The sequence below is a fragment of the Ahaetulla prasina genome, chromosome 12 (genome assembly GCF_028640845.1).
Source record: "Ahaetulla prasina isolate Xishuangbanna chromosome 12, ASM2864084v1, whole genome shotgun sequence".
NCBI classification, from domain to species: domain Eukaryota; kingdom Metazoa; phylum Chordata; class Lepidosauria; order Squamata; family Colubridae; genus Ahaetulla; species Ahaetulla prasina.
Window position 1 is genome coordinate 14,232,530 of NC_080550.1, and position 27,185 is coordinate 14,259,714.

Sequence of the window (27,185 nt, forward strand, 5' to 3'; positions counted from 1 at the left end):
GAATCTTTGAAAAGATTATTTTACTTCATTGTGTTGTGGCCCGCCAGCAGATCTGGACAGTGAGGAGGTTGGGGAGGAACACGGGCCAGTCCTGGAGTCTGGGGAAGGCTTTGATGAGGGCTTTGCATCAAGCTAGAAATTGGGAGACTGTGAATTCTAGTCCCACCTTAGGTGCAAAGACAGTTGGGCCAGTCACTTTCTCTCAGCCCTTGGAAGGAAGCAATGGCAAACTGCAATGAAAACTCTAACTAAGAAAACTTCAGGGACTACTCCACACAACTGCCAGAAGTCAATAAGTTGAAGGCATGCACTTGCGCACAACACACAACCACAGACACACATACACACCTGTTCAAAAAGAAATGCCTATAGTAAGTACAGCCAGATGCACTCAACATCTACGTTCATAAAGACAAACAATCTCCTTGCTAGCGAGACTTTTCTGACATTCAAAGGGATTGTGACAAAACAAACATGATGCTGGAGGCTCTCAACGTTTTATTTAATTTTGAAATTGAAAGTATCTTTAAAAAAGAACAGGTAGGGAAGACAGCGTGCCTGGTGCTTAGGGACTCCGTGTTACTTAATCGTTGGCCAGAACACTGAATGGGTTTGGAGAGAAAGTAAAATTGCAACAATAAAGAAATTTGGCATTGGAAGGCAGCCAGAGTGATTGATTGAGAGATGGACAGGTATATAAATGAAATGAAATAATAAACAAAGCAAACTGTTCTGTGTCCTTTCCCACTTCAGACCCACAAGCTGGTCTTCAGCCAGTGGATTCACGGCTCTTATCAGTCCCGGCAGAGAAATCACAGCTGCCTGCAAAAGTTCAAACAAATGACTCACGTAGCAAGACTTTCAGCTCTTTTTGAAATGGTTCAGCTAAACTTTGCTTTCCGTGGAGTGAGAGCAGTCCCAAAGCTCCTTATATATCCTGTGGGGTGGGGCTCCTGCCCCACTCTTCCTTTTGATGACGCCGCCTTTCTAATCTTCTGAAGCGCGGGTCAAGCCAAGCTTGATTATTATTATCAGCTGGGTCTGAAGGCGTTGCCTGGGGAAGGGAGGAATCGGGGGATGATGGCCTCATTACGTCCTCCGACTGGTCTGGTTCTGGCTCCTGGAGCCCGGCCAAAGGAATCGGTGCTCCCGAGGTAAGCCTTACCGCCCCTTCCCCCTCACTCTCGGAGTCACTTTCGGGCATGGGGCCAGGTTCGGGGGCTGGAGTCACAACACAAGCAAGCACGCAAGCTAGCTAGCTAACTACTTGGAGAGTTATACATATTATAACTGAATCATAAAGTATTAAAGTAAACCTTACTGCAGGCTTTCTTAAGTGCCATCCTTGGATGAACTGGCAGGGCATCAGTTAAATAAACAAAAGCACCAGCAAATTGTAACACGGTGGCCCAGCTTTACAGACATGCTTATAAAACTTCCAGGACCCAATGCAACCTGACAGTTCTAATGACCCCCAACTCCCCCTGCTGCTGGTGCCGGGATCCTTCTGAGATCTGCCTTCACATTTCCTTCGTATCAATTGGCTCCTGGTTCAAATACAATTTTCATCCTCAGCTTTTCAATCAACTGCTTAATGAAAAGATAAGCGTGGTCAAGGTGCAGATGGCCAGCAGAAATGGAAAGGGAAAAAAAAAAGTTCTGCTCTCATTAGCAGCGGTTCAAAGGAGACCATTCCAGGAAATACTGCTGTTAGGGTTCTTCTTGAAATAACCGAGCGAGGGGGTGTGTGTCAGCTCTTCCAGAGAAAAACAGACATTTTATGCCAAATTATAGAATAGGCAACATTTAGAATTCTTCGAAAATCAGATTTGTCACAGCATAATTTCCCAAATTTGGAGATACGACTCCAGCACAACAAAATGAGGCATGATACCGCCTGCAAATTAAGATAATTAAGCTTTCTTAAATGAGCTCCTAGGCCACCAGCCTCTTTATAAATAAGAAAATAGCAGAGAGAATAGAATCTATGCTAGAATTTTCTTCTCAAGTTGGGCTTCTTTCAGATGTGCTGGGATTCAGTTCCTAGAAGCCACATGTGGAAGTCGTCATTTCATTCTTTGAATGAAGACTTCAGAATAGTTAAAGACTGTGAAGTGAAATAGATAATAGGTAAATCTCCCCATAATTACAAATATAAGGGAGAAACGGATGTGCGTGAAAGAGAGGTAGAACATTAACAGAGGGGGGGGGAAATGGAGATCACAAGAAAATGGAGGCTCCTAGTTAATTTCATGAATTGGTGCACTAAACTTTTCTGGCAATATTACTGAAGTGGTTTAGCATGACCTTCCTCTGGGTTTTTTTGTTTGTTTGTTAAATTTCCCTCTTTAGCTTACAGATCTGGCAATCTCCCATCCAAATAGCTACTAAGCTGAGTTTGTGAGCACAGCCAAAGTTGGCTTGCTGAGATGTGTTGAATGGTTCAACTTGCAGGTTATAGTCCCAACGGTGCTTTTTCGGGAGACGATTGGGCTTGTCTTGTTTTTTCTTTGAAGATGTTTTGCTTCTTATCAAAGAAGAACTGCTTCAGCTCTGAGTGAATGGTGGGGAATGGGAGGATTTATAGTCCTTGCAGACAGCTGGTCATTTGCCTCCTTTCAGAGAGTCGTTGAGACACTTGGAGATTTATCTGTATCCCCGGGGTCACCTGAGTAGTGCAAGTGTTCCTTTAGCCTGCAATTTTTCTCTGGAAATCCATTCATGTTCCCACACCATTCGAAAGGTGCTCATCCCAAAGTGCATGGCTAAAAGTTTATGGAGATCGAAAGTTCAGTTATCCAGATGCTTCAACCTCCAAGTGCTTCAACTACTCTCTAAAACAGGGGCTCTCCAACCTTGGTCCCTTTAAGACTTGTGGACTTCAACTCCCAGAGTCTGGGACTCTGGGAGTTGAAGTCCACAAGTCTTAAAGGGACCAAGGTTGGAGACCCCAGCTCTAAAAGGATGCAAATGACCAGCTATCTGCAAGGATATAAATCCTTCCAATCCCCACCATCTAGTCAGAGCTGAAGAAGCTTCTTGGGTGAGAAGCGAAATGTCTTCAAAACAACAACAACAAGAAGAAAAGTCCAGTTGCCTCCTGAAAAAAACACCTTTAGGACATCCATGACCTGGAGGACTGAGACCCTCCATAGATTTGCAGGTTATAGGTAAATGTACTGTCCGAGGTGCTGAACTGACTTAATTCTGTACCTACTGCATTTAACCAATTTATTTCACTCTTCCTTCTGGCTGCCCTATCCAAAATGTATCATAACTCTCATCTGATGTTATCGCAGTCAAACCATTGGTTTTGTTATTGATTGGATGTTGATGGCTTCCTCTATTTTTAACAAGTTATTACACATGTTGTATGCCTGTTACTTTCCGAAAACAGTTCTGGATGTTTCATTGAGCGATAACCCATGCCTTTTAAATAACAATTACTCTATAGGTTTAAAATCCCACTAATAAATTGCCCATTTGTTTAAAGCCTTTCAACTAGTTTTCTGCCTCCATATACATTAGGGCTCATATACTAAGCTTAGCGTGGCATTTCCTCTCCCCAAATGGAGACCACCAGCAGGAAGAGACCACCCATTGAGACCCACATGAATAATGGTTACTGAATTAGTCCATTTTCTGAGTCTGCACAGGACACTGAACCGAATGGTACTCAAAGGAGCAGCTGTTACGATTGAAGAATGGATATTAAAAGTTGCAAACTTAGCAGAGATGGCGAAAATCTCAGCATTCCTGAAAGACTGCTCACAAGAAAGAATACATATTGGAATGGAGAAGATGGACTGACTATATTCAAAATAGATGCCAGACTAAGAAATACCAAATAGCTTTTGAATGAACAGTTTACAAGAATTATGTTTATGTTTTTTCTTTGTAAAAGGAGAGTTAAGGTTCTAGGGGAGGATGGGAGTTTACAGATAGTTAGCATAATTTAGCTTATGATTGTTAGATTTAATACCCTGTATTTTGTTCCGGGAAGTCTGGGGGGGAGGGGGTTTGGGAAAGGGAAGGGGGGAAGAGGGGAGGCTGGGAAGGGGAGAGGGGGAAGGAGGGGTAAATCTTTGTAAAACTTTTTCAATAAAAAAAAAGGAGCAGCTGTTATATTTCATCTTGACTGGTAGTTGAACTAGAAGGCTCACAGCCTGAAATTCAAGGACGCAAATGCAAGAAATGCTATAAACTTTATAACTCAAGCCATCCTATCTACCTACCTACTTGCTCCAAGTCCCCCAAGAGATTATGTCTCTTCCTCTTACTTTTATGTAATACTGGATGAGGAACTGTTTGACACCCAGGTGCCCTTATTGAAATGAGCCAGGCGCTTTGTTGCTGACTTCAACCACTATAATTCTTCCAAATATATTGAAACCTCTTAAGTCAAATAGACACACATAGGGAACCACATCCGTAAAGCTAACCAGGGATAGCATGATTAAAACAGCTGTAACACTGAATAAATCTCGCTTTTACCAGCATTTTACCCTTAGAATAACATCGAGCCACGGCGGCGCAGTGGTTAGAGTGCAGAACTTCAGGCTACTTCTCCTGACTGCTGGCTGCCTGCAATTTGGCAGTTCAAATCTCACCAGGCTCAAAGTTGACTCAGCCTTCCATCCTTCCGAGGTTGGTAAAATGAGGACCCAGATTGTTGGGGGCAAGAGGCTGGCTCTGTAAACCGCTTAGAGAGGGCTGTAAAGCACTATGAAGCAGTATATAAGTCTAAGTGCTATTTCCCTTCCTTCCTTCCTTCCTTCCTTCCTTCCTTCCTTCCTTCCTTCCTTCCTTCCTTCCTTCCTTCCTTCCTTCCTTCCTTCCTTCCTTCCAGAATGCAGTATTGCAGGCTAACTCTTCCCACTGCCAGGAGTTTGATCTTAACTGGCTCAAGGTTGACTCAGCCTTTCATCCTTCCGAGGTTGGTAAAATGAGGACCCAGATTGTTGGGGGCAAGAGGCTGACTCTGTCAACCGGTTAGAGAGGACTATAAAGCACTATGAAGCAGCATATAAGTCTAAGTGCTATTGCCCTTCCTTCCTTCCTTCCTTCCTTCCTTCCTTCCAGAATGCAGTATTGCAGGCTAACTAACTGCCCACAGCCAGGAGTTTGATCCTGACTGGCTCCAGGTTGGCTCAGCCTTCCATCCTTCCGAGGTGGGTAAAATGAGGACCCAGATTGTTGGGGGCAAGAGGCTGACTCTGTAAACCGCTTAGAGAGGGCTGTAAAGCACTATGAAGCAGTATATAAGTCTAAGTGCTATTGCCCTTCCTTCCTTCCTTCCTTCCTTCCTTCCTTCCTTCCTTCCTTCCTTCCTTCCTTCCTTCCTTCCAGAATGCAGTATTGCAGGCTAACTAACTGCCCACAGCCAGGAGTTTGATCCTGACTGGCTCCAGGTTGGCTCAGCCTTCCATCCTTCCGAGGTGGGTAAAATGAGGGCCCAGATTGTTGGGGGCAAGAGGCTGACTCTGTAAACCACTTAGAGAGGGCTGTAAAGAACTATGAAGCAGCATATAAGTCTAAAATGCTATTGCTATTGCTATTACCCCATCAGAGATGTGGTTTTATTTTCATCAAGAATTACCACTCTGAATTTCCTCCTAATAAAATGTCTTGGCCACTCTGCCTTCCTGAATTAAAACACATCCATTATTACACGGATAGGCACAAAGAATTCTTTCTCAACAGATGCTGCGGGGACCAGCTTCCTTTAAAAACAACAACAACAATAACCCCTCCTTCTTATCATTTCCTTCCCTTCATCCATTAAAGAATTCAGGCTATTATGTTAGGCTTTAATGATTCAGCAGACTAGAGGTAATTTGTAAACCACTTCCCGGTTGATGCTGTCATGAGGCAGTTACCGAGAGGTTCTGCCAATATCCTCCCACCAACATTTCTTTCATTCATGGAAGAAGCGGGGGCACACTGGTTAGAGTGCAGTACTGCAGGCTACTTCTGCTGATCACTGGCTGCCAGCAGTTTGGCAGATCGAATCTCACCAGGCTCAAGGTTGACTCAGCCTTTCACCCTTCCGAGGTGGGTAAAATGAGGACCCAGATTATTGGGGGGGGGGGTAATAGGCTGACTCTGTAAACCACTTAGAGAGGGCTGTAAAGCTCTGTAAAGTGGTATATAAATCAAGTGCTATTGCTAAGTAGGCCTACACAGAACTTCAGATGCCCTCTCTTTTGAGAGACAGGGTCTGTTTCGGTGGTGGGTTTCAAATTTTTTTACTACCAGTTCTTGGTGGACATGGCATGGCATGGCATGGTGGGCGTGGCTTGGTGGGCACGGCAGGGGAAGGTGACTGCAAAATCTCCATTCCCTCCCCACTCCAGGGGAAGGATACTGCAAAATCCCCATTCCCTCCCTACTCCAGGGGGAAGGATACTGCAAAATCCTCATTCCCATCCCACTCCTGGGGGAAGGATACTGCAAAATCCCCATTCCCTCCCCACTCCAGGGGAAGGGTACTGCAAAATCCCCATTCCCACCCCGCTCCAGGGGGAAGGATATTGCAAAACCTCCATTCCCTCCCCACTCCAGGGGGAAGGATATTGCAAAATCTCCATTCCCACCCCACTCTGGGGCCAGCCGGAGGTGGTATTTGCCGGTTCTCCAAACTACTAAGCAAAATATCTGCTACCGGTTCTCCAGAACCTGCTGGATTTCAACCTTGGTCCAAAGTGACTTTCAACAGTCACTAAATGAATGGTTATAAGTCAAGGAATACCTGTAGGCATCTTTAGAAAATTCAAATGACCAGCGATTTCAGCCAGCTTTGTTTGCAAGCATGTCTATTGTCCAAGGTTTATTTATTTGTTGTTGTTTTTTTTACAACATGTGAATTGATCCAGTATATTTAAAAGCAATCTGAAGGATAACACCGGATGACTTTAGCCAGTGAAGTAACCATGCTTTGAATGTAGAAATCTCTTTTACCAGAGTGCCTATTGACCTGCTATCAGACTTTTTGAAAAGACATGGACTCCTGCCTTATCAAGTCTGGCTATTATCCGAGTATAAAATGTTCTGTCTTCAAAGGAATGGGTTCAGGATAAAAGGTTGAGAAGCCTCTTTTATAGCGCAGGCAATTGAAATTGGTTTAAGCCTTGAAAATGCCAATTGCGCTACAGAAGATGAAGATAAGATTGGCTTCCTAAATCATGTCCAGGCTAAGGTTCAGCATCCAACACTAGTCAATCACACAAGACTTAGGATTTCATTAGATGAAGTCAAAGCACAGTAAGCTTTCTGGGTTGGTGGTCCTTATTAGCCAGAGCTATGCTGGCTGGAGAATTCTGGGAGTTGAAGTCCGCAGATCTTAAAGCTGCCAAGTTTGAAGACCTCTGTTATTAGCTGATCTTCTGAAACAAATCGCTTTTAGGTAGTGGAGTTTCTGTTTACGTTCACTGCTATAACCCAACACATTCTTCGCCAGACCATTTGAAACCGCATGAGACTTCAAGTAGAGGCTCTCAAGATCACCAACAAGGAAGATACTTTGCTCAGAAAGAGCATGCAAGGAGCAAAGATGGTTGTGCACCCATATGGAAACACACAGCAAACAAGCTTAGCAATTTCCGAAAAAACAGGCCTTTCCACCCAAATAAGCCATCCTTATCACATAATAAGATTCTACCGCACATGTGTGCTAGTCATTTCTGGCTCTAGGGGGCGGTGCTCATCTCTGTTTCTAAGCCGAAGAGCCAGTGCTGTCTGAAGATGCCTCCGTGGTCATGTGGCCGGCATGATTAAACACCAAAAGCGCACAGAACGCTGTTACCTTCCCACCAAAGGTGGTCCCTGTTTTTCTACTTGCATTTTTTTATGTGCTTTTGAACTGCTAGGTTGGCAGAAGCTGGGACAAGAAACGGGAGCTCACTCCATTACGCGGCACTCAGGATTCGAACCGCTGAACTGCCGACCTTTCGATTGACAAGCTCAGTGTCTGAGCCACTGAGCCACCATGTCCCAATTTCCAAAAAAATAGGCCTTTCCACCCAAATAATCCATCCATATCACACAATAGCCTTTAGTAAATATGGACCAGGAAAAACACTTTCCAATTTCTTATAATTTCTTTTTAAGAAAAGGTCAGTGATCAAAAGGCAGTTCCTGAAATGTTTTCCTGCAATTGTGTTTCTCTTAGCAATTGTGCATTATAGTTTTGGAGATTGTCTTAGCATTGTAATGGTTGAATACTTTGTCTTTTCCTTCTTCTCTCTTTATACTGTAAGTTAACATTTATAAATGCATGTCATCTGGCCTGAAGCTGCTTCTTGTTATTGAATGTTTGGCTGGAAGTCACTTCTCATTATGCAGAGCTTCTAGCAGGGCTGACAAAATCCCTTGGCAACCACACTATTTGGATAAAGCTCTGCTTGTAAACTCTCTGCTATCACATTATTTATACATACTTGTGTGCATGCATGTGTAATGCTGAGTACTTTTCCAAATTCTCCACTTAAGAAAAAGAAATCAAAAGATCGAGTAGAGGATGAGGAATGCCTTGCTTGGTAATTACCAGTCATGAAAAGGACCCTGGAATTGTAGAGTCAGCAATGAGAAATGACTGCATAGATAGACAGATAGACAGACAGATAGATAGATAGATAGATAGATAGATAGATAGATAGATAGATAGATAGATAGCTACTGTTATATAGATAGATACATAGATAGATACATAGATAGATACTGAGAGAGAGAGAGAGAGAGAGAGATAGATAGGGAGATAGAGATAGATAGATAGATAGATAGATAGATAGATAGATAGATAGATAGATAGATAGATAGATATAGATAGATAGATATATATATATATATATATATATATATATATATATATATATATATATATATATATATATATATATATATATATATCTACTGTTAGATAGATAGATAGATAGCTACTGTTATATAGATAGATACATAAATAGATAGATACATAGATAGATAGATACATAGATAGATACTGAGAGAGAGAGAGAGAGGGAGAGAGATAGACAGATAGATAGGCCACACTTGGAATATTGCATCCAGTTTTGGTCGCCGCGATGTAAAAAAGATGTTGAGACTCTAGAAAGAGTGCAGAGAAGAGCAACAAAGATGATTAGGGGACTGGAGGCTAAAACATATGAAGAATGGTTGCAGGAACTGGGTATGTCTAGTTTAATAAAAAGAAGGACTAGGGGAGACATGATAGCAGTGTTCCAATATCTCAGGGGTTGCCACAAAGAAGAGGGAGTCGGGCTGTTCTCCAAAGCACCTGAGGGTAGAACAAGAAGCAATGGGTGGAAACTGATCAAAGAAAGAAGCAACTTAGAACTAAGGAGAAATTTCCTGACAGTTAGAACAATTAATAAGTGGAATGACTTGCCTGCAGAAGTTGTGAATGCTCCAACACTGGAAATTTTTAAGAAAATGTTGGATAACCATCTGACTGAGATGGTGTAGGGTTTCCTGCCTGGGCAGGGGGTTGGACTAGAAGGCCTCCAAGGTCCCTTCCAACTCTGTTGTTATATATATTATATATAGGGAGATAGATATAGATAGATACTGATAGATAGATAGATAGATAGATAGATAGATAGATAGATAGATAGATAGATAGATAGATAGATAGAAAATGCGATTTCAAGCTGCATCAACAGAAGGAGAGCTTCCAAATACCAAATTAATCAATTCACCTTGACTAGTTTCGGGGATTAAATTTCAGCAACTATTGAGAGAAACTCAACCCAGTTCAAAGGAAAAGCAATGAAAACAATCAAAGGTCCAGGAATTAAGTCCCGGGGAAATCTTTTAGGAACAACTGGATATTGAAGAGAAAGCCCTGAACAGAAAAGGAAGAGTGGATTTTTGGACCTTACAAAAAAAGCAAGACGGGAAGAAAACTGACGTGTTTTGAGTTGCGGTACTGGAGAAAGCTCCTGCATATTCTTTGGACAGCAAAGGTGACCAACAAGCAAGTAGTGGAGTGTTTTAACATCAAAACATGAACCGTGGTAGCGCAGCGGTTAGAATGCATTATTGCAGGATAACTCACCGCTCACTGCCAGGAGTTCGATCCTGACCCGATCAAGGTGGATTCAGCATTCCATCCTTCTGAGGTCGGTCAAATGAGGACCCAGATTATTGGGGGCAATATGCTGACTCCATAAACCCCTTAGAGAGGGCTGTAAAGCAGTATATAAGTGCTATCGCTATGTCACTAGAAGGCAAAATTATGAAACTGTGTCTCATTTACTTCGACCGTGTCATGCGGGGGAATTCACTGGAGAAAGCAATTATCTTTGGAAGAGTTAGCCTTAAACCAGGTCACCAAAGAATATGGTGGTTGGATGCCATCAAAGCTGAGACCATCCAAAGCATCGAAAAACTCAAAAGAAGTAGCGCAAGGTCGGAAGATGTGGAGAGATTTGGCCCATAGAAGCGCCAAGAGTCAGACACGGCTAAACAAATAACATCACCATCACCATTCAAATGCTAAACAGGTTGTCATGTAGAAAAAAGGTTGAGACTATGTGTCATAATGCAAGACACAGAATAAGTTCTCAGAAGGCAGAGTCTGGAAGAATCGTAATAGTAACAGTAGATTGACAGGATAGCCAATTATCTGCCTTTCTCTAGTTCAGATTTTTCAATAGTAACTGCGGAGTGGCACTGTAACCAATTATCTTCCTTTTACTACTGCACCTGCCATGCTCAAGTAAACGCTGAACAGTCTAGTTGAAGATGGTTTAATTTGGATTTCCGGAAGTGTGCTACGGGCTAGTTTTGACCCAAACGGTCTTTCTCATTTGTGGATAGGCTATGATCTACCGTTATTTCTCCTCTAGCTGAAAAGTGGATGAAGTGACGAATTCCATGCTACTTTATTGTTCAGTTTGAGAAGAAAGTCAGGATATAAATGGATAAGTGCATTTAAAAAAAAAAAAAAACATCAAGGAAGAACTGAATCTATACCGTAACCATGACACACAGTCTGTCAAAAAAACAAACAACAAACCCATAAAAAACCTGTACAGAGGAAGAATTCCATCTTTTACCTAAGATACTTTTCCTAAAATCTACAGTGATTCAGCACTCGCCAAACACTTTTCAGAAGTCGGTAGGAGATGGAAATAACCAAGTTCCAAATTATTAATACATTGTTGTTGTTGCGAAGTCGTGTCCGACCCATCGTGACCCCGTGGACAACGTTCCTCCAGGCCTTCCTGTTCTCTACCATCCTCTGTACCGTGGGGTGTGGGGGTGTGGCCACACCCATAATTCTATGCACCCTGCCCTCCCGCGCATGTGCATGCAACCCCCCACTTTTGACACGCAGTGGCACGTTGGGCTCGTTTTTCACCCTCCCCAGGCTCTAGAGCCTTTCTAGGAGCTTGGGGAGGGCAAAAACGGCCTTCCCCACCCCCTGAGGCCCTCTGGAGGCCAGAAACAACTTCTGGTGGGCCCAGAAGGCCTGAAAACAGAGCTGAGCTCACATGCCGACTAATATGGCTCGCATGCCATAGGTTTGTCATCATGTTTCCTGGACTTCTATTTCCGAGATATTCTGAAAGTTGGAAGTCCATCTATGTGGAAGGAATTCAAATTGGGGAAGGAGAGTTTAAGGCAGGGGTGTCAAACTCGATTTCATTGAGGGCCGCATCAGGGTTGTGTCTGACCTTGGGGGGGCGGGCATGGCCAGGGTGGGCATCCAGCTCAATGTCACTCATGTTGGGGAGGCCTGTGGTGGCCTAAGCACTTTGTCAGTGAAAACTGGCTCCTGAGCTCCGTTTTCGGCTGCGGCAGTGTCCTGCAACCTTCTGCCAGCAAAAACAGAGGCCAGGAGGCCTTCCAGAGATGGCCTTCCAGAGCCCCCTTTTCGCTGGCAGAGGTACCATGGGCTGGCCTTTCCTGGACCTCATGGGCCAGATCTAAGCATCTCATGGGCCGGATTCAGCCACCGGGCCTTGAGTTTGACACCCCTGCTTTAAGGCGTCATAAAACTCTTGGCTTGCGATTATTTCTTTAGATCAACAATATCAACCGGCAACCCTACAACGAAGGTTGTCGAACTTGTGGTTTCTTCTCAACGAAATCTATCCAACACTCAACAAATCAAAACTTTTGTGACCGGTATTCAAATGGACCGTGTTGCTACTCTGCCTCCCATGTTGTTTTATGTCTATGCACTTTATAGAGGAAAGATGCTCTTACCCAAGGTCACAATTCTGTTTTCTACACTACTAAGTACAGAAGACATGACACACTGCATTTGTAACTTCGCCGTTGCTAATGTATCATTTCCCTTGACCAAGAAGCCCTCGTTTAAAATTCCACTAGCCTTAACTGCAAGTAAGATGGAATAATTAAATACCATTAAAAGGTAATTAATTTGCATTAAGTAACCTTGAGTCTATGCTTAATATGCCTCATTTGCAAAAGTACTCCCAACTGTTTAACCTCCTTGACTTGCCTTCTTGCAAAGACACTGTTCTTTATGCATTTTTAATACTCTGAATGGTTTGAAAACCCACCAGACGTAGCTTAATTCGGATGTTTTGCTACTGATGAGAACCGATTGGTGTTTTTCATCTGAAGATCTCTGCTCACAGACAGCTAGCACATTTTGAGAAAGATGAGGTTAACCTAACCTCATCTAACATTCCTAAGGTGCCCAATTATTCTTATGCAGAGGACTTTTGATATGGAATAGAACAGGAGCCTCCAACCCTGGCAACTTTTAAGACTCATGGACTTCAACTTCCAGAATTCCTCAGCCAGCAAAGCTTTAAGACTTGTGCCTCAGCCAGCAAAACTTTGAGACTCGTGGACTTCAACTTCCAGAATTCCTCAGCCAGCAAAGCTTTAAGACTTGTGCCTCAGTCAGCAAAACTTTAAGACTCGTGGACTTCAACTCCCAGAATTCCTCAGCCAGCAAAGCTTTAAGACTTGTGCCTCAGCCAGCAAAACTTTAAGACTCATGGACTTCAACTCCCAGAATTCCTCAGCCAGCAAAGCTTTTAAGACTTGTGGAGTTCAACTTCTAGAAATTCTGGGAGTTGAAGTCCAGAAGTCTTAAGGTTGCTAAGGTTGGAGACCCCTGGAATAGAATATGATCCCTCTGCAGTGTTCTGGAAGTTGGCTCTGCTTCTTCTTAAGGTTCTGCTCAACAAAATATTCCAGAAACGGCTCTCTAAAAGGTTGACATTGTTTTAAGCCTAGCCGCCCGATAGCCCAACGCAACTCCGTCTTGTGATAAGGAGCAGAAATCTCAGCTGAATGGCTATTGTGTGAACCACCACACTTGATGCACCCAAAGGGTCATTCACCTGAACATGTCAATGGGATGGAGATGTATTCTTTGCCACAGCCCTTCCTGTAGTAGCAAAGGCGGCCAATTCATCAAGCAGAAGCTGTTCCTACACCGAAGTCTTCCTTTTCGGCAAGGCAGGAAAATCTTTTCATCTAAAGAAAGAAGAAGAAAAAAAAAAGAGGGAAAGGGAGATTTAAAACAAAAAAAAAAAGCCAACAGCAAGCAGAGCAACATGTGCGTTAGCAAGACCCCCGATTTCTTTAAAACGTAAAGCTTGGGGTTTTGTTTTTTTTACGGTATCCAAGAGCGATAAATAAACACGTTTATTCTTCCTTTCTCAGTGGATGGAAGCTAATCTAGTCTGGAAGTCAACATTGAAATTATGTTCATTTAAATGATGTCTGTTTCTTTCCCCCATCTCTCTCCACTTCTCTTCCACTGCTGTATGGATGTCTCTCAAGGCCGGCCAAGAAGGAATGCTAGGGACTTTATGATGGCCAAACCATCCTGTGTTGTGGTTGGCCAGCAGCCTGCAGAGCTGGCAGCGGAGTCGGACAGTGAGGAGGCTGGGGAGGACAATGGCCAGTCCTGGAGTCAGGGGAAGGCCCAGATAAGGGCTCTGCATCAGAGGCAGAGATGGGGCCAGGGCCATCTGGGAGCGATGTGCAGACTCTGGAGCCTCCAGAGGCAGACAGCAGAGAGGCAGAGGAACAGGAGGAGCCTGTTCCTAGTGCACGCATGCAAAGAGCTGCCAGAAGGCAAGAGCAGCTGAAGCAAAAAGGACAATTCAGGAGTAAGGCCAGGAGATGATTGATCAATCCCATAAGGCTTAAAAGAGCAGCAACGAGCCATTGGATTCTTTGTAGAAAAGCAACGTTGATTTTCGTGCTTCTTGTCAGCGTCTCTTGAACTTTGTGGGGTTTTTGCGAAGAAACATCAAAGTTTGTGATAAGGCCAACGGACTGGTTATTAAGAATTTTGTTCAGAGTGAATTAATTCTCAGCTGTTTGTAATAAAATAAGTTTGTTGAGGACTGAATTGTGTTTAGTAATCACCACTTGGGCCTTGGTCACAATATTCTGTAACGTTCATTGTATTGTTCGTGGTAAGAGTAAACCGTTCAAGCCTGAATGTCTAGGGCAGTGATGGCTAACTTTTCCCGGACCGAGTGCCCAAAGTACCCCCAAAATGCAATGTGCGTGTCACCCCCATGCATGCGCCCTGCTCCCCCTGCATGTGTGTGTGCCACTGCATGCGCCCCACCCCCTATGCATGCGTGTTCCCCCATATGTGCCCCGCACCTCCGTGCATGTGTGCATCCCCCCACAGTCTCCTGCCCCCCCCGTGCATGTGTTACAGAGACCTGATGACCAGCTGGCTGATGGGAGACACGCGCACATGTGCAGCAGAGCTTAACTGGGGCGACGGCTCATGTGCCATCAGAGAGGGCACTGTGTGTCACCTCTGGCACGCGTGCCATAGGTTTGCCATCACGGACCTAGGGAGATTCTCAATCATCCAGTTTACGGTTGTCCCGAAAATGCTTTTCCAAAAAGCTAATTGGACTTTCTTAATTTTTTCCCCCTTGAACTGAAGACGCTTCTTGGAGGAGAAGTGAAACATTTTCAAAGGGGGAAAAAACCCCAAGAACGTCCACTTGCCTGTTGGAAAAGCACCTTTGAGGCATTCAGAATACTTCAACCTCCTGCTGCACCAGCTTTCCCCAACTGCCTTCCACGTGTGGTGAGATGTTGGTGGCAAAGTATATGCCTGAAACAAAGATGTGTTAGTTTTGAGGCTGATCCTCTTTTCCCCAATTTTTCTCAACTTTGGCGACTTTAAGGTGAGTGGACTTCAACTCCCAGAATTCCCCAGCCAGGCAGCTAGGTGTTATGTCCTGTTGGCCACCAGCCCCTCCAGCAGCCGAATCAGAGGAGGTGGCGGCGTGGGAATCAAGGCAACCTGAGAGCTCCAAGGGGGAAGAGGGAATGGAGCTGGCAGAGAGAGAGAGACAGAGGCGGAGCCTGGGCCATCCGTCAGCCCTCAGATGGAGAGTCAAGAGCCACCAGGTCTGGAGGTGGCTGATGAGGAAGAGGAGGAACAGCTGGGTCCAGTGCCTGATACGCAGAAGGCAGAGGAGAGGAGAGCAGTGGAAATCTATGAGCCGATCCTTTGGACAGAAGAGCCACCACTGCTATCAAAGCTGCATCCTAGCTCTGGGGATTAAAGGCAGGGGGTGGAAATGAATAGGTGTGGCAGACAACTATTCATCTCCCTGCCGGACAGACTAGCTGTGTGTGTGAGAGAGACTTTTTGCCGGGTCTGCTGGCGCTCCTAATAAATGGAACATTTATTTAACTATAAAGGGTTTGTCATTGTCGTGTCCCACTCCTCCGCTGACGGCTGGGTCAGGGAAGTCCGTATCAGGCATGCCTCTGCAGCTCTGCCAAAGTCCTAGCAAAGTTCTCAAGGCAGGCAGGAGACCAGGAAGTGACTTCAGCAATCCAAGGTAGACTTTGCCTGACTCAGAGAATGCCAGAAAGCAGATCCTTTATATAGGCCATGGCTCAGCACTTATCCAGGCCTGCCTCTCCCTTCCTTTTGCTGACACCGCCTATCAATTCTCCTGAAGCGAGGATCTCTCCAGGCTCCAGCTGTTAGTAATTCACATTCCTCAGGCTCACATACTGTGGGGGAGGGGGAGGGGTCTAGTTGCTCCGTTTGCCTGGGCATGGAGCCAGGGATGGGGGCTGGAGGCATGTCAGGCCCTTCTTCTTCCTCGGCCTGTCTGGGCATGGTGCCAGGGCTGGGGCCTGGAGGCATGCCAGGACATTCCTCAGCATTCGGCAGGAGATAAGAGGGACCCGGCTGCGGGGAAAGCGAGCGAGACACAACAGTCATATTTGGGAGCTGGGTTAGAACACTATGCTTATGCTGGCTGGGGAATTCTGGGAGTTGAACCCCACACACTTTAAAAGTCGCCAAGGTTGGGAAACATCGCTCTAACCCACAAAGCAAAAGATCTTTTCACATCTCTACATATTCTGGCCCTAATATTATATCAAAGCACAAATCTTTGATTTGTGTACTGTCTAGCTAATCCCCTTAAGGCCCAGGTGGAAAAGATGCCAGCAATCTACTTTGCTCCCAGCCCTGGTGGTCTCCAAGAGACGCTTGCCCGGTCTTGCTAATGGTTCTTGTGGGTAGGAAGGCAGCATGCTTAAAGAGCCTTCAGCAGCTTCAACTTGGGAGGTCTGACAGGAGCGTACAGTTTATTTTGCTATAAAGGCAGCAAAGAGAGGACGTATGCGTTGCCTCTATTATCTGTTATCACGGCATTGCTTGAATCCAAGGAAATGTATACATATGCGCTGCAAGATAATGGAAACAGACTGATGCAGTGGCTTTGAGCATAATTCAGCACATTCCTGTTCTCTTTTATTTAGATGCAGTGTCTCCTCTTAAATTTTGAATGTTCTTCTTGAGTCAATGGAAAAGACTGAGGCTAAGTCTTAACCCCTATAACGTACCACAGTTCATTTCTTTAAAGAAAGTATTTATTAAACTGTAAACATTACAAATAACTCCTTTTGAAAAAATAATAATCCTATTACTTCGTAGCGTTAAATATAAGCTTTGGGGCAGCAGAACTATATTGAAGTTGTATTAAACATAACGGGCTTTAAAGAAGAAACCAAGCTATCTGGCCATTCATCTGTGCATCCCTCCAACCATCAAATATTGTGAAAATAACCCTTTCAACTTGAATTAATAGAAGGCTATTCTTCTACAAAGTCAGGCGGAAGAAAAAGGAAAGCCCAAACCAGGGGTGAAATGTTCCCTGTTCGGACCGGATTGCCCGATCTGGTAGCGATGGCAACGGGTGGTTCGGAGAACCGGTAGCAAAAATCCTTGCCCCCCGCCCTGAGCCGCACGATCATCAGAGGTTGGTGTTTTTTTTTAACTTTTAAAAGCATTTTTTCCTCTGCCGATGATTGCACGGCTCATCTGGGATCGTCAGAACCCTTTCAAAGCATTTTTTCTACAACCTCTTCAGCCGAAAAGGTTGTTTTTTAAAAAAAGTTTTTAAAAGGCTCCTCTGGCGACCCCAGCTGAGTTGCCTAATCATCAGAACCCTTTAAAAGCCTGTTTTCTACAAGCTCTTTGGCCGAAGAGGTTGTAGAAAAAAATGTTTGTAAAAGGTTCTGGCGATCAGGCAACTCAGATTGTCAGAACCCTTTAAAAGCTTTTTTTTCCTCTGGCGAGTCCAGCTGAGTTGTCTGATCATCAGAACCCTTTAAAAGCACTTTTTTACAACCTCTTCGGCTGTAGAAGAAAATGCTTTTAAAAGTAAAAAAAAAAAAGTTAGCCATGCCCACCCAGTCACATTCCCACCCCGCACCAAACCATGCCCATAGAACTGGTAGTAACAAATTTTACATTTCACCCCTGGTCCAAACTATATGCTGATTCACAAAAAAAAAAAAAAAAAGGGGGGGGGTTTGCTTAGATTAACCATCCGGATAGCTCTCAGCATAATTGTTCATGATTTATCATTTTCGTATGCTGCTGCTCCAGCAGAAAATGCTTGCGATGTCCTGCCTTACATTTCCCCAAAATCACCCACATGCCTCTCAGAAAGCCATAAGTATGTACAGGCCTGGCAGCACACTTTTGCATAAGACCTGCAATGAAATAATTTTTCTGCTTTTAGCACACAGGGGATAATGTTCTTGGAGGATCTCAATCATTAGTTGCCCAACTAAAAGTTTAATTTCAGTAATGGGGACATTTCCCTTACTAGTAAAAAACCCTTCTCCCTGCTAAGTAGCTACATTTTTCCATATATATATATATATATATATATATATATATATATATATATATATATATATATATATATATATATATATATATATATATATATATATATATATTTGAGTCACTGCCGACTCCTGGCAATTGCCTGGAAAAATCCCTGCAGTTTTCTTGGTTAAGATTTTGGAAACGCGTTTCCATTGACTGCTTCCTAGGGCTGAGAAAGAGAGAGAGAGAGAGAGAGAGGGAGGGAGAGAGAGAGAGAGAGAAAGAGAGAGAGGGAGGGAGGGAGAGAGAGAGAGAGAGAGAGAGGGAGGGAGGGAGAGAGAGAGAGAGAGAGAGAGAGGGAGGGAGGGAGACAGACAGACAGACAGACTGATCCAAGGTAATCCTAGTGGCTTTGTACCAGTGGTGGGTTTCAAATTTTTTTACTACCAGTTCTGTGGGTGTGGCTTGGTGGACTTGGCAGGGGAAGGATACTGTAAAATCTCCATTCCCTCCCTACTCCAGGGGAAGGTTACTGCAAAAGGGCTGTGGTGGCTCAGGCTGTAAGATAGCCTGTTATTAAAACACAGCAGCCTGCAATTACTGCAGGCTCGAATCCCACCAGGCCCAAGGTTGACTCAGCCTTCCATCCTTTATAAGGTAGGTAAAATGAGGACCCAGATTGTTGGGCGGGCAATAAGTTGACTTTGTAAATATACAAATAGAATGAGACTATTGCCTTACACACTGTAAGCCGCCCTGAGTCTTCGGAGAAGGGCGGGATATAATGTAAATAAAAAAAAAAATCCCCATTCCCTCCTGATCAGCTGGGACTTGGGAGGCAGAGAATAGATGGGGGCGGGGCGAGTCAGAATTTTTACTACCAGTTCTCCAAACTACTCAGAATTTCCACTACCGGTTCTCCAGAACTGGTCAGAACTTGCTGAAACCCTAAGGCAGGAATAGAACTCATGGTCTCCCAATTTCTAGCCTGATATCTCTCAAACGTTGACAGATAGGTGGACATCAACTCCCAGAATTACCCTGCCAGCAAGGGTGGACAGTTCACGTGTGAAGTTCAACCCCAGGATGCTGGCTGGGGAATTCTGGGAGTTGAAGTTCACCTATCTGAAAGTCTCCTAAGATTGAAAAACAACAACATTGGGCTGGAAACTGGGAGACTGTGAAATCTAGTCCTGCCTTAGGCATGAAGCCAGCTGGGTGACCTTGGATCAGTCCACATATCACCAAGTTGCTAAGCTTGAAAAGCACTTCTGTCTTGATGTCTTAGCTACAGCACCTAACTGGCCTTATAACACAGGGGCAAAAGAACATTTAAGCATTTCTGAGATGATTCAGATGCCAGGGGTTTTCCATGCCTCTCTCCTTTCTACGTCCCTCAAACCAGGGGTGAAATCCAGCAGTTCTGACAGGTTCTGGAGACCCAGTAGCAGAAATTTTGAGCAGTTTAGAGAACCAGTAGCGGAAATTGTAAGTAGTTTGGAGAACCAGTAGCGGATATTTTGAGTAGTTTGGAGAACCGGTAGCGGATATTTTGAGTAGTTTGGAGAACTGGAAAATACCACCTCTGGCTGGCCCCAGAGTGGGGAGGGAATGGGGATTTTGCAGTATCCTTCCTCTGACACACCCAAGTCATGCCCACAAAACTGATAGTAAAAACTGCCTTAAATCCTGACCTCCCATCTTGTAAGAGTTTTTAATCAAAGCAGAGAGAGAGAAAGAGAGAGAGAGAGAGAGAGAGAGAGAAACCGTTTGGAAGTGGGCTGCAAAAGCATTGTTGGAGAGGTATGTAAGCTAATGCTTCAGGCGGGGGGGCTGATGCTGTTTTAGGAACAGCAGTGCGCTTCGGTCTCAACTCACTTCCCACCTACTCAATCTGGAGGCTTGCATGGAATACAGGTTGACTAGGAGACAAATAACACCTAGCTAATCCTGAAACAGCATCATACTACATCTTGCAGTCAGGAAATTACTCCTTAGTTCTAGGTTGGTTTTCTCCTTGACTAATTTCCATTCGTCGCTTCTTGCTCTACCTTCAGATGGTTTCAAGAATAAGTTGACCCCCCCTGCCCCTTCTCTGTGGCAGCCCCTTAGATACTGGAACACTGGTACCCATGTCCTTTTTATTAAATGTTGTTGTTGTTAGTTGCGAAGCCATGTCCAACCCATCGTGACCCCATGGACAACATTCCTCCAGGCCTTCCGGTCCTCTACCATCCTCTGGAGTCCATTTAAACTCACGCTGACTGCTTCAGTGACTCCAACCAGCCACCTCGTTCTCTGTCGTCCCCTTCTTCTTTTGCCCTCAATCTTTCCCAGCATTAGGCTCTTCTCCAGTGAGTCCTTCCTTCTCATTAAGTGGCCAAAGTATTTGAGTTTCATCTTCAGGATCTGGCCTTCTAAAGAGCAGTCAGGGTTGATCTCCTCTAGGACTGACTGATTTGATCGCCTTGCAGTCCAAGGGACTCGCAGGAGTCTTCTCCAGCATCATAGTTCAAAGGCCTCAATTCTTTGGCACTCAGCCTTTCTTATGGTCCAACTTTCACCGCCATGCATTGTAACTGGGCAATTTATTAAATGAGACATACCCAATTCCTATAACTGTTCTTCCTAATCGTCTTAGCTGATCTTTTTTCTGTACTCTTTTTAGAATCTCAACATCTTTTTATATCTGAATTACATTTCAGAAATCTTATCACAGATCAAATAACTGCCACCATGGGAACCATGATGGCATGGTGGTTAGAATGCAGTATTGCAGGCTAATTCTGCCGACTGCCAGCAGTTCAGTTCTCACCAGCTCAAGGTTGACTCAGCCTTCCATCTTTCTGAGGTCAGTAAAATGAGGAGCCTGATTGTTTGGAGGCAATATGCTGATTCTGTAAACTACTTAGAGTGGGCTGTAAGAGCACTTTGAAGTGGTATATAAGTAAGTGCTATTGCTATTTATTTATTTATTTATTTATTTATTTATTTATTTATTTATTTATTTATTTATTTATTTATTAATCATATTTGTATACCGCCCTATCTCCCGAGGGACTCAGGGCGGTTAACAGCCACATAAAATATACATAAATACAAGTTAAAACCCCAATTAAAAAACTTATTAAATACGGCCGAATATTAAAACCACAATAGAATAATAAAAACCCCCATTAAAACCAAATTTAAAATAAAAAAAAACCTAGTCCAGTCCATACAATACAAACATATATATATACAATACAAACATGCCCAGGCAGGTTGGACTAGAAGGCCTACAAGGTCCCTTCCAACTCTGTTGTTATATTATTATATCCTTTCGCTTCCCCTTCCACAACTTATCTACCCCAGTTCTTTGATTCGTTAGCACTTTTCTCCAATCACCCTTTCTACATACAGGTATCAATCACAGTCTTTCTTACAAAGAAGACATGTGCAATTACAAAGGAAGAATGGGATTTGCATTACCTTAAATTTTCTGTCCATAAATATAGTGCAGAGTTTTTCTTAATGCAACAAAGGCATAATAGAAAATAATTCCTTCAGAAAAGATCTCATCACAAATGGCTTCCCTAGATGTGACCCATAAAACTACATGAAACTGGAGAAGTGTAATCCAGTGCAATAGTACACAAGAAAGATTTGGAGGATCCAATCTTGCGTTTCTGTTTGCAAAGTTGACAGGGGACATTGGTCCAAACATAATTCTTAGTGTAAAAAGGCAGAAGAGAAAGAAGAGGAAAGAAGGAAGGAAGGAAGGAAGGAAGGAAGGAAGGAAGGAAGGAAGGAAGGAAGGAAGGAAGGAAGGAAGGAAGGCCCAAAATCACCCAGCTGGCTTAACTACAAAGTCTCTTGCTTTTATAGTCTTATTGGTATGCAGGTTGTCCATTACTGAAGGCTTTAAATAGCCAACGGAAGGAAGGAAGGAAGGAAGGAAGGAAGGAAGGAAGAAAGAAAGAAAGAAAGAAAGAAAGAAAGAAAGAAAGAAAGAAAGAAAGAAAGACCAGCCCCAAATCTCTGGAGAACATCTCACTGAATTAAAGTGAGAATCAAACACCTTGCAAGAGCTCAACCTTCCCCAGTGAGATGCCACAAGATTGTCGCAAGTCAATTTTTCAAAACTCCAGGCCATTTTTAATTTTGTTGGAGAGGGAGGGAAAGTGAGAGATGACATAGTGTCTGGTGCCTAAATTGTAAATGGCATCTGGTCGACTCACAGACATATTTTCAGGAGAAAACAAAAACCTTGTAAGATTGCAATAACCAACATTTGTGTTTTCGTTTTGCAAATAACGATCCACTATATTTTTAGCAGGTGAGTTTAGCTGCAGAGCAGGCAAAACCAGGTCACTTTCGGCTGATCATGTTTTGGGGATAGGCCAAACGTGAATTACAACTTCAGAGAGAACTAAATTAAAACAAAATGTCCAGGGAAAAAGATTTTGAGCACAAGCCCAGAACTTCATTTTTGCACGGAGAATGGGGCACCACCATCCTTGGTGATGTCATTGGTGCCATCCAATAAACTACTAAGGGCATCTGAATTTATTTCAGTTGCAGGAGAAGCTACGGAAGAAGATGGGGAACAGAAAGAGAAAAAGATGGAAAACCAGGGAAAAGACGAAAGAAATTAATGGTAAGAAGGGATGAATCTGATATATTTGTGGTTCATTTTAGCTAGCTTAACTGTTGGGTTAAGAAAGTGATTTTAGAGAAAAGAGTTTGAAAAAATGAACTGAAGGATGGAACAGACCAACAACAAACACATTTGTTGAGTGAATGTCCAAATCTGTCTAAAAACACCCCAATTGTTTCCAGTGTTGGATAAGGCGGCTTGGTTAATGTTGTGAAGCTGAAACCTGTCGTCTCCCCTCTGTTTGCTTATGGCAGGGGTCTCCAATCATGGCAGCTTTAAGAGTTGTGGACTTCAATTCCCAGAATTCCATGCTGGCTGAGGAATTCTGGGAGTTGAAGTCCGCAAGTCTTAAACTTGCCAAGGTTGGAGACCCCCTGGCTTATAGGGCCTCTGGTGGCTCAACAGACTAATCAGTCTGTTATTAACAGCAGCTGCTTGCAATTACTGCAGGTTCAAGTCCCACCAGGCCCAAGGTTGACTAAGCCTTCCATCCTTTATAAGGTAGGTAAAATGAGGACCCAGATTGTTGGGGGCAATAAAAGTTGACTTTGTATATAATATACAAATGGATGAAGACTATTGCTTAACACAATGTAAGCCGCCCTGAGTCTTCGGAGAAGGGCGGGATATAAATTCAAAAAAAAAAAAATTGTCAGTGCCTTGCTTCTAAAGCAGCCAATCATGCTGGGAAATCTCCCATCTATCATTTAATAAGAAAAATTAACGGAGCTAGCGAAATACAGATAATCCTCGTCTTACAACTTGTAAGGGAGCTTGCCCATTAGGATTGCACGTCATGACGGTTGTAAAGCGGGTTACCCACATGATGATGAGCTCGAATTTACCATCTTTTTTTTTTGCAGTGGTCATTAAGTGAATGAGGTGGTTATTAAGCGAACTGATGGTTCACTATGGCAGGGGTCTTCAACCTTGGCAACTTGAAGACTTGTGGACTACAATTCCCAGAATTCCTCTTTTGAAACCCACCACTGTCTAAAATGTACCTCTTTTGGTGAGCAGAACAACTATACCACACAATTGCATATGGAACCACAAATATTCCTACTTCCTTTAGGCTACAACTGCAAAAAATAAATAAAAAAATAAGTGGTAAAGATATTTCCTGTCAAGAACGGAAAACTTGGTCTGCTTTCTCAAAAAGTCCCATTTCCCCTGAGAGAAATATCCGCCACTGAAAATTGGCTTCTTTAAGATCTGCCTAAACATTACATAATGGGATACGTGTTTACTTATTCCCTCAGGTGCCGATTCCTGCTGGAAGGTTTTAAAAGCAACGTCTAACACAGAGCCAAGCAAGGGTTAAGATGCTGTTTCTTCCTGCAGAATGATGAAGGGAGGTGGAAGAGCCTCTGGGAGGAAGTTCCCTGGAGATTTAGCTTAGAAGCAGGAGTTGGCTGAGAAGCTGCTGAAGAGACAGGCATTTATTTATATATTTGTTAAATTGATGTTGCTGTCCAACTCCTCAGTCACTCCGGCTGGCATACAGTCAAGGCATTATGAAAATACAGATGAAACATCCCAACTGTCTGGAGGAGGGGGGGAAAAATCTATTCTAAAATGGTACAATATATATATATATATCCTGGACATAAACTGTTTCAACTCCTACCCTCAAAACGACGCTATAGAGCACTGCACACCAAAACAACTAGACACAAGAACAGTTTTTTCCCGAAGGCCATCACTCTGCTAAACAAATAATTCCCTCAACACTGTCAGACTATTTACTGAATCTGCACTACTATTAATCTTCTCATAGTTCCCATCACCAATCTCTTTCCACTTATGACTGTATGACTGTAACTTTGTTGCTGGCAATCCTTATGATTTATATTGATATATTGACCATCAATTGTGTTGTAAATGTTGTACCTTGATGAACGTATCTTTTCTTTTATGTACACTGAGAGCATATGCACCAAGACAAATTCCTTGTGTGTCCAATCACACTTGGCCAATAAAATTCTATTCTATTCTATTCTATTCTATTCTATTCTATTCTATTCTATTCTATTCTATTCTATTCTATTCTATTCTATTCTATTCTATTTCTATTTCTATTCTATAGGACCTCTTATAACCCCAAGGCCTGTTGGGAAAAGCCAAATTTTCAGGGCTGCTTTAAACATGGTTAAGGTGGGGACCAGGCGAATCTTAAGGTGATCCAGAAAGCAGGTGCTGTAACAGAGAAGGCCATGCTTCCTGGGTACTGTCAGATGAGGCTGCTGAATAGAAGAGACTAGGCCAAGTCTGATCAACTGAGTTTTAGTCGCCACGATATGAAAAAGGTGTTGAGAGCCTAGTGCAGAGAAGAGCAACAAAGATGATTAGGGAACTGGAGGCTAAAACATATGAAGAACGGTTGCATGAATTGGGTATGTCTAGTTTAATGAAAAGAAGGACTAGGGGTGACATGAAAGCAGTCTTCCAATATCTAAGGGGCTGCCACAAAGAAGGGGGTGGGGTTTCAAGCTATTCTCCAAAGCACCTGAAGGCAGGACAAGAAGCAACAGTTGGAAACTAATCAAGGAAAGAACCAACTTAGAACTAAGGAGAAATTTCCTGACAGTCAGAACAATTAATGAGTGGAACGACTCTCCTCCAGAAGTTGTAGGTTCTCCAAAACGAGAGGTTATTTAGGAAGAAATTGGACAACTATTTGTCTGAAAGTCTATAGTTTCCTGCTTGAGCATGGGGTTGGAGTAGAAGACCTCCGAAGTCCCTTCAAACTTTATTATTCTGAACTATGGAAGTTTGCTCTAAAGGAATACAGACAATCCTTTAGACCCAAAGCCATGAAGAGTTTCATAATAAATAACCAATACTTTGACCTGTGTCCAGAAGGCTTCTAGTCCAAAATACTAGATTCATGGTCTGGAGCCTGATTATTTGAGGTCCATTTCTCTCCCATGGTTTCCTGCCATCATTAAGAGAGTCAATGTCTATCAAACAATGCCATGTAACAGGACCTCGGAACTTCCTAACAGGACTTTCTCTGTTGTGATATTGGCATTCTGGAATAGCATTCCTCCAGAAACCTATGTAGCTTCCACCCTAGTATGTTCTAGAAGTCTTTAAAAAAATATGGCTCTTTTTCTAGACTCTTTGAGGCATACTTTAAAGCAGGGGTCTCCAACCTTAGTAACTTTAAGGCTTGTGGACTTAAATTCTCAGAGTTCCTCAGCCAGCTTTCCTGGCTGAGGAACTCTGGGAGTTGAAGTCCACAAACTTTAAAGTTACTAAGGTTGGAGACCCCTGCTTTAAAGTGTCTTGAATGTGTGTCTCTCAACATCTATATTCTTCTGGTTTAGTATTTTTTATTTTTATTTTTCAGTTTCAGCTGCCCAGAATTATTTTGGAGTTGGGTGGCTTTTAAATCTAATAAACGGATAAGTAAATTCCCAGCACTTAACAATGGACAACGAAAGATAGGCGAAACGTCCCTTACTGACTTTGTAAGTAAGCATTTGTCTCATTTGTGAGAATTTTACCAAACAAGATATTTTTCTTTGGACACAAAACCTAGATGCAATTTCTTTTCCAACAAATAATCAAGAATGACTACTTACGTCTTCCTAAGTCATTCCATGAGATGTATATTGAATGGGGAATCACATTTTAATTTCTTTATTCGCACAGATAAAAACTATCCATGTGTTAACAGTTCATTTCCAACTTGCATAATTGAAATGTCAGTGTAAGAGACACTCAAACCAGCAGCTTTGTATATTGGGTGACTGAAGTCTTATTTGTACATTTGGAAAAAAGGACCAATTTCTGCATTCTACTTTTTATGTCTAAGACTTTGAAAGTTCTCATAGGAACGTCCCTAGAGAACCTTGTTAGTTAGTTCCTGTAGCAGAACACAACTGAAAAAGTAGGGCATTAGATGTAAGGGACTGGCTAGTACAGGTGTTGTGGTCCGTCAGCAGCCTACGGAGCTGGCAACAGAGTCGGACAGCGATGAGGATGAGGTGAGGCCAGGGCCATCAGGGAGTGAGGTGCGGACTCCAGAGCCTCCAGAGACTGATAGTAGTGAGGCAGAGAAACAGGAGGAGCCTGTTCCTAATGCATGCATGAGAAGAGCTGCCAGAAGGCAAGAGCAGCTCAAGCAGAGAGGACAACTCGGGAGTAGGGCCAAGAGATGATTGGCCCCTCCCATAAGGTTTAAAACAGACCAGCATCGGCGTTTGACCTTTGCCGGAAAACAACGTTGTAGCTGCGACTTCTGCTTCGTTTTCTGATTCATTTTCTGCTTTGTCTACGTCTTTGATTTTGTGGCTTCTGGATGTTTGTCAGGAAGGGCCTTTGACAGTTTGCCTAATTTCTAATTTCTTTTATGTACCCTGAGAGCATATGCACCAAGACAAATTCCTTGTGTGTCCAATC

General features: G+C 43.3%; 1 protein-coding gene across 3 annotated transcripts in view; it reads right to left on the reverse strand.

The window, feature by feature from the left end:
• The window catches only part of BEAN1 (brain expressed associated with NEDD4 1), a 48,688-nt gene that overhangs the window by 16,383 nt on the left and 5,120 nt on the right, over positions 1 to 27,185 (reverse strand). For all 3 annotated transcript variants that reach the window (XM_058154880.1, XM_058154878.1, XM_058154879.1), the window contains exon 2: positions 13,347 to 13,482. The gene's annotated coding sequence lies outside the window, so the exon portion shown is untranslated. The remainder of the gene's footprint in view (positions 1 to 13,346; positions 13,483 to 27,185) is intronic.